Genomic DNA, 6,260 nt, shown 5'->3' with positions numbered 1-6,260 from the left:
TCATCTGCTTGAATTTCTTTTCTTCTATGTATCTGGCATTTTGCTCAAACATAAAAAAATACACTGGAGAATGAGATATATATATATGTTTCCTGTGCTGAAATACAGCTTCTATTTTATGAAAGAGATTGGCATTAAGTAAATACTCAGAGATAATTACAGTGGTAGGGCAACAAATGGCAACCCTTGCTTTTCTACATGACTATGAAGTACCTGTGAAAAGGGTTCCTGCCATTGTGCTCTTTACTGCTTACATGAGAGAGAAGGAATACATTTAGATTGTTGTATTAAAAAGTATATGATCTGTTGGAAGGCGATAAGTGCTTTAGACGATGGTAATATTCTATAACAATTCAAAGCAAATAGAGACTAGTACTGGTTACTCAGAGAAGTCAATTGCAATGGTATCATTTCACCTGGATTTTAAAATAGTGGAATTTTTATTTATAAAAATAATCCATCAGGCTGGAAAAGTAGTCAAAATAGGACAAAGGAATGGCACCAATAAAACTTACAATACATGCAGGGCACTGGCAATACTTCAGTTTGATAAAAGCCCTGCACCTTTCCTCCTTCCCCATAAGAAAGCAAGAGTTTGGAGGTCACCTGAATTCACTTTCTATATCCCTATGGGTTTAGCTTTTGGATGTAATTTACTTTAGTTATTTTTTCTGTTTTTCAAGTTAACTTATTTTATTACCATAGATGTACACTGAAGTTGAAAAATAGCATGTGGTTATCATTGCTATAGGATATTATTAAATTCTGGAGGAAAAAAATAACATACCATCCTTACTGGTGACAGGATACTCATATTTTGGATAGTTTTAATTTAACTCTTACTTTCCCAAGTAAGGGTCATCTTTTTTATCTTTTTTTTTTTTTTTTGAGAGATTTTCACTGTAGGGTGCGTGCGCTCGCCAGACAGACAGAGAGAGACATAGAGACAGAAAGCGAGAAATCACCCCCCAGGGGGGATGGTCACGCCGCAGTCCCTTCTCCTCCATTCTCCTCTCGGGATCTTGGGCACGCACGCACACGCGCCCGGCGTGAGTTTTAAGCCACCGGGTCCGGGACACGAACCGCGGTCGACTACGTGGGAGTCCAGCGACATAGCCATTACGCTAACTGCTGGTTCCCAGTAAGGGTCATCTTAACTATACTTATATATTCTTGCATATTAAATAAAACATTGTGAAGATCTGCATGGGATATTTTGTTCACGAATATAATGCTGAGAATGTGTGTTGAGATACACTGGCAATAGATTTTAGCCAATAAAATTAGTTTATTTTTATCATTCGACTCTAATAATGCTGTTGATACAATTTTTAAATTTTAAGTGGTGGGGGCCAGCATGTGGCATAGTGGTTAAGGCGCTGGACTCCCTCATGGCTGATCTTCGTATGAATCCTGGACCTAGTAGCTTGAAAATCACATCAAGGAACCAGCAATTAGCGTAATGTCTATATCGCTGAACTCCCATGTAGTCGACCGCGGTTTGAGTCCCGGACCCAGTGGCTTAAACTCACACTGGGTGCGTGTACATGCATGCCCAAGATCCTAAGAGGAGAATGGAGGAGAAGGGATTGCAGCATGGCCATTCTCCCTGGGGGGTGATTTCTCGCTTTCTGTGTCTCTCTTTCTGGCAAGTGCATGCCCTTTAGCCAAAACCTCTCAAAAAAAAGAAAGAAAAGAAAATCACATCAGGTATGTGTGGATGCGTGCCCAAAATTCCAATAGGAAAATGGAGAACAACAGATTGTGGTGTGGCCATCCCTTTGGGGTGTGTGAGTGTGTGTGTGTGATTTCTTGCTGCCCTTTTTGTTGTCTGTCTGCCTGGCAAGCACACGTTTCCTATGACAAAAACTTAAAAAGGGCCTCGAGGCATCAGTGCTCTTAGTGTTGGAATCTTGCTTGTTGGCCTGTGCGTACATGTGCAGACATGGCCTCAAACGATTATATCCAACAAGTAATCCAAGGCTGTGGGGCATATCCTACCCAGCCTGGACAGACAAGGCTGTTCCCAGCAGAACAGTCAGCCCTACGGACAGCAGAGTTACAGTGGTTATGGCCAGTCAGCAGATACTTCAGGTTATGGCCAGAGCACCAGTGATGTAGCCACTACGCCATCTGCTGGTCCTACTAGCACCTTTTAAGGGGCTGCTTTATTTTGAATGGATGAACATTTGGTACAATATAATTTTTTCCAACCTATTTCTTGCCCTTTCCCTATGTTCAGTTTTTGTGACTCCCTTCTCTTTTTCTTTAGCAGGCTACAGCACTCAGTCAGCTCCCCAGGGATATGGCTCAGCTGGTGGCTATGGCAGCAGCCAGAGTTCCCAGTCATCTTATGGGCAGCAGTCCTCCTACCCTGGCTATGGCCAGCAGCCAGAGTCCCAGTCAACTTATGGGCAGCAGTCCTCCTACCCTGGCTATGGCCAGCAGCCAGAGTCCCAGTCATCTTATGGGCAGCAGTCCTCCTACCCTGGCTATGGCCAGCAGCCAGCTCCCAGCAGCACCTCGGGAGATTACGGTAGCAGTTGTCAGAGCAGCCCCAGAGTGGGGGCTTCAGCCAACAGTCTGGCTATGGTGGACAAGAGCAAAGCTCCTATAATCCCCCTCGGGGCTACAGACAGCAGAACCAGTACAATAGTAGCAGTGGAGGTGGCGGAGGGGGTGGTGGAGGTAACTGGCCAGGAGCAGCCCTCCATGAGTGGTGGTTATGGCAATCAGGATCAGAATGGTGGTGGTGGTGGTGGCTATAGGGAAAGCCATCAGGACTGTGGTGGCTGCAGCCGGGGCAGTGGTTACAACCATAGCAGTGGTGGCTATGAACCCAGAGACCATGGAGGTGGCCATGGAGGCAGAGGCAACATGGGCAGAAATGACCATGGTGGCTTCAATAAATTTGGTGGCCCTCGGGACCAAGGATCACGTCATGACTCTGAGCAGGATAATTCAGACAACACCATCTTCGTGCAAGGCCTGGGTGAGAATGTTACAATTGAGTCTTTGGCCAATTACTTCAAGCAGATCGGTATTATTAAGACAAATAAGAAAACACGACAGCCCATGATTAATTTGTACATAGATTGAGAAACTGGCAAGTTGAAGGGAGAGACAACAGTCTCATTTGATGACCCACCTTTTGCTAAAGCAGCTATTGACTGGTTTGATGGTAAAGAATTTTCTGGGAAACCCAGCAAGGTCTCATTTGCTACTCGCCGAGATTTCAGTTGTGGGCAGAAGTGACTGTGGTGGCTTCAATAAATTTGGTGGCCCTCAGGACCTAGGATCATGTCACGACTCTGAGCAAGATTATTCCTACAACATTACTATCTTTGTATAAGGCCTGGGCGAGAATGTTACAATTGAGTCTTTGGCCAATTACTTCAAGCAGATCAGTATTATTAAGACAAATAAGAAAACAGGACAGCCCATGATTAATTTGTACACAGACTGAGAAACTGGCAAGTTGAAGGGAGAGACAACAGTCTCATTTGATAAGCCACCTTCTGCTAAAGTAGCTATTGACTGGTTTGATGGTAAAGAATTTTCTGGGAACCCTATCAAGGTCTCATTTGCTACTCGCCGAGCAGATTTCAGTCATGGTGGTGGTAAAGGTTGTGGAGGCCGAGGCCGAGGAGAACCCGTGGGCCATGGAGGCTGTGAAGGTGGTGGCAGTGGCAGCAGTGGCCAGGGAGGATTCCCCAATGGAGGTGGTGGTGGTGGAGGGCAGCAGCGAGCTGGGGACAAGAAGTGTCCTCATCTTACATGTGAGAAGATGAATTTCTCTTAGAGGAATGAATGCAACCAGTGTAAGGTCCCTAAGCCAGATGGCCCAGGAGGGGGACCAGGAGGCTCTCATATGGGGGGTAACTATGGAGATGATCGTCGTGGTGCCAGAGGAGGCTATGATCCGGGCGGCTACTGGGATCACAGCAGGGACCATGGGGGCTTCCTAGGGGGCCGGGGTGGTGGGGACAGAGGTAGCTTTGGCCTGGTAAGATGGACTCCAGGGGTGATCACAGACAGGATTACCGGGAGAGTCCGTATTAGCCAGGCTCCTGAGGTCCTGGAACAGCTTCTCTTCCTGTATACAGTGTTACCCTTGTTATTCTGTAACTTTCAACTCCTGATCACACTCAGGGTTTGTGTGTGTGTGTGTGTGTGTGTGTGTGTGTGTGTGTGTGTGTGTTGGACTACCTAATTGTAACCATACCTCTGGATCCCATTAAAAATCATCATTTTAGTTTAAAAAAATGAACATATTTGATCGTATTTGTATGTCGATGGCAAAGATTCAGTTGAGGGAAAGTGGATGAATGGATCATTTGTAGTGTGATATTTCTGCAAAAGCACCAGCAGAGGGAATTCAACACTAAGTAGAGGGGAGAGATTTAAATGTGAAGGAGAAAACTTCTTTTAACATAATGAGGTAAGACAGATGCATTTGTAAGCAGTGTTATAGGTTTTCTACAGAAAACTGAGGGAGTCCCTCTCTAGTGGTTTCTTTTTCTCTGGGAAGTAGAAGGTTAGGAAAAAAGGAGAAACAGGCTAGAAGGAAGTTTGAAAAGATCAAAAAGATTTGCTGTAATCAGTTTTGTGAAAAGAGAAAGCCGTTTGACCAGAGAAATGATAGAAATTCCCATAAATGTAAGGGCCCATTTGAAGCTGCTGTGATTAATTTAGAGTGTTATAAATTGTTTTTTGCAGTAATAATGAAAGGTGGAAGTGGAGGTAATAGAATTCATCTCAATGAATGTAACACATAGCATGCAGGTAAGTAGGGGTGATGAGTTAGTAAATTTAAAGCAATTCTAATCTATATCGTAAAAGTCCATCATCCAAAATTGTAGTATCTTTATTATGACTAATAACACATTATCATATCAGATGACAACATCAAATTGCTAATAACTAATTATTATTAATAACTAGTTAATATTATAATAAATAATATTATAATAACTAATTATTATTAATTAGTTATTATAAATAACTAATTATTTGTAATACCCTGTACCACTCACTTCTTTACGCCCTTCCCCAATGGATGCTAAATGACGTGGCTCAGTGTGGCTGTGCTATTCACAGAACAATGATTCGAATCTGAGTCTTCTCATACTCAGCACTGAGTTTGGTCTACTATTCCATAGCATCTTGTTAATGAGTATTTGTAAAAGATGGTTCCTTTTGATGAATTTATTTCAATGTACTTAGAACTCTTTTGTTAGTACAACCAACGTAACTGTTGACAGTCAGAATATCTGAGAGTAATTGAAGTTTTATTTCTTCGTTGTCTATGTAAACATCTTGGAATATAAAAGACATAAAGCTATGACATATTTTCCCTAATGAATCCACCAAAAAGCACTTAAGAAACTTCCTTACCTTTAAATTCTTGGGACTCATAATATAATTGTGAAAATATCACCTTAACTCTGAGAAAGATCATCTACTTGGCTCATCATCACCATCATCATCAGTATCCTCATCACACTAGGAATGGCTGAGGAGTTAGGTTCAAAGACAAATGAAGGGAACAGGTAGATTTTGTGTAAAGCACATTTCTCACTCAGATTGTCCTCAGTGCTAAACCTTAGTAGTTAAGGACAAATGCTAAAATACAGGAAGAGAGAAAGCTAAAAAGTTAGTAAGACATGAAAAGTAGAGGTAACACTTCTTTAAAGTGTTTAATAAGTGAATTCTCAAACAGCACACACACCAGGCCCTCTGAGTCAGCATTTTTTGGATAAACTCTAATAGACAGTAACTAAAGGGGAGGGGTTCCCCCTTTATTTGTTATATCCTGAGGCATCACAAAGAGATCTAGCAGTGTTGGATATTGAACAACTGGAGATAGAGATTTATGTTGCATGACTCAGATCTAGGTGTAGAATGATATGACAGAATTATAATTTCTCTCCTTTTCTTGGCTGGCGTTAATAAGCTTCTCTAGAATGATCAGAAGGCTAGGTCCCAAGGCTTATAGTAGCAATTGTATGTTGTAGTGGTCCAGTCTCATAGTCCTAATGATCTACCACCTCAACACTAGACTAGGGTAGACTGACTTAAGTACTTGACTATAGCTGGTTTCCTAGTGCTTCGAGCAACTCCCTCCCTGGATAGTCAGACAAAAGAAAATAAGCCTTGAACCTCTTGACTCCTATTCCTAACCCAGACTGTAGTGCACAAGAAAACAAGAGAAAGTAAAGATATATTCCCATTTAAAGTCTCTGTTGAAGCATGTTAAA

General features: G+C 42.4%; 1 pseudogene; it reads left to right on the top strand.

Moving 5' to 3' along the window:
• Positions 1-1,945: 1,945 nt before the first annotated feature.
• LOC102502741 (RNA-binding protein FUS-like) lies at positions 1,946-4,062 on the top strand (annotated as a pseudogene).
• Positions 4,063-6,260: the final 2,198 nt, after the last annotated feature.

This window comes from Tupaia chinensis, unplaced genomic scaffold (genome assembly GCF_000334495.1).
Source record: "Tupaia chinensis unplaced genomic scaffold, TupChi_1.0 Scaffold000097_1, whole genome shotgun sequence".
Taxonomy (NCBI): Eukaryota; Metazoa; Chordata; class Mammalia; order Scandentia; family Tupaiidae; genus Tupaia; species Tupaia belangeri.
Note: the sequence above shows the minus strand (reverse complement) of the source record. Positions and strands in the feature narration are given on the sequence as shown.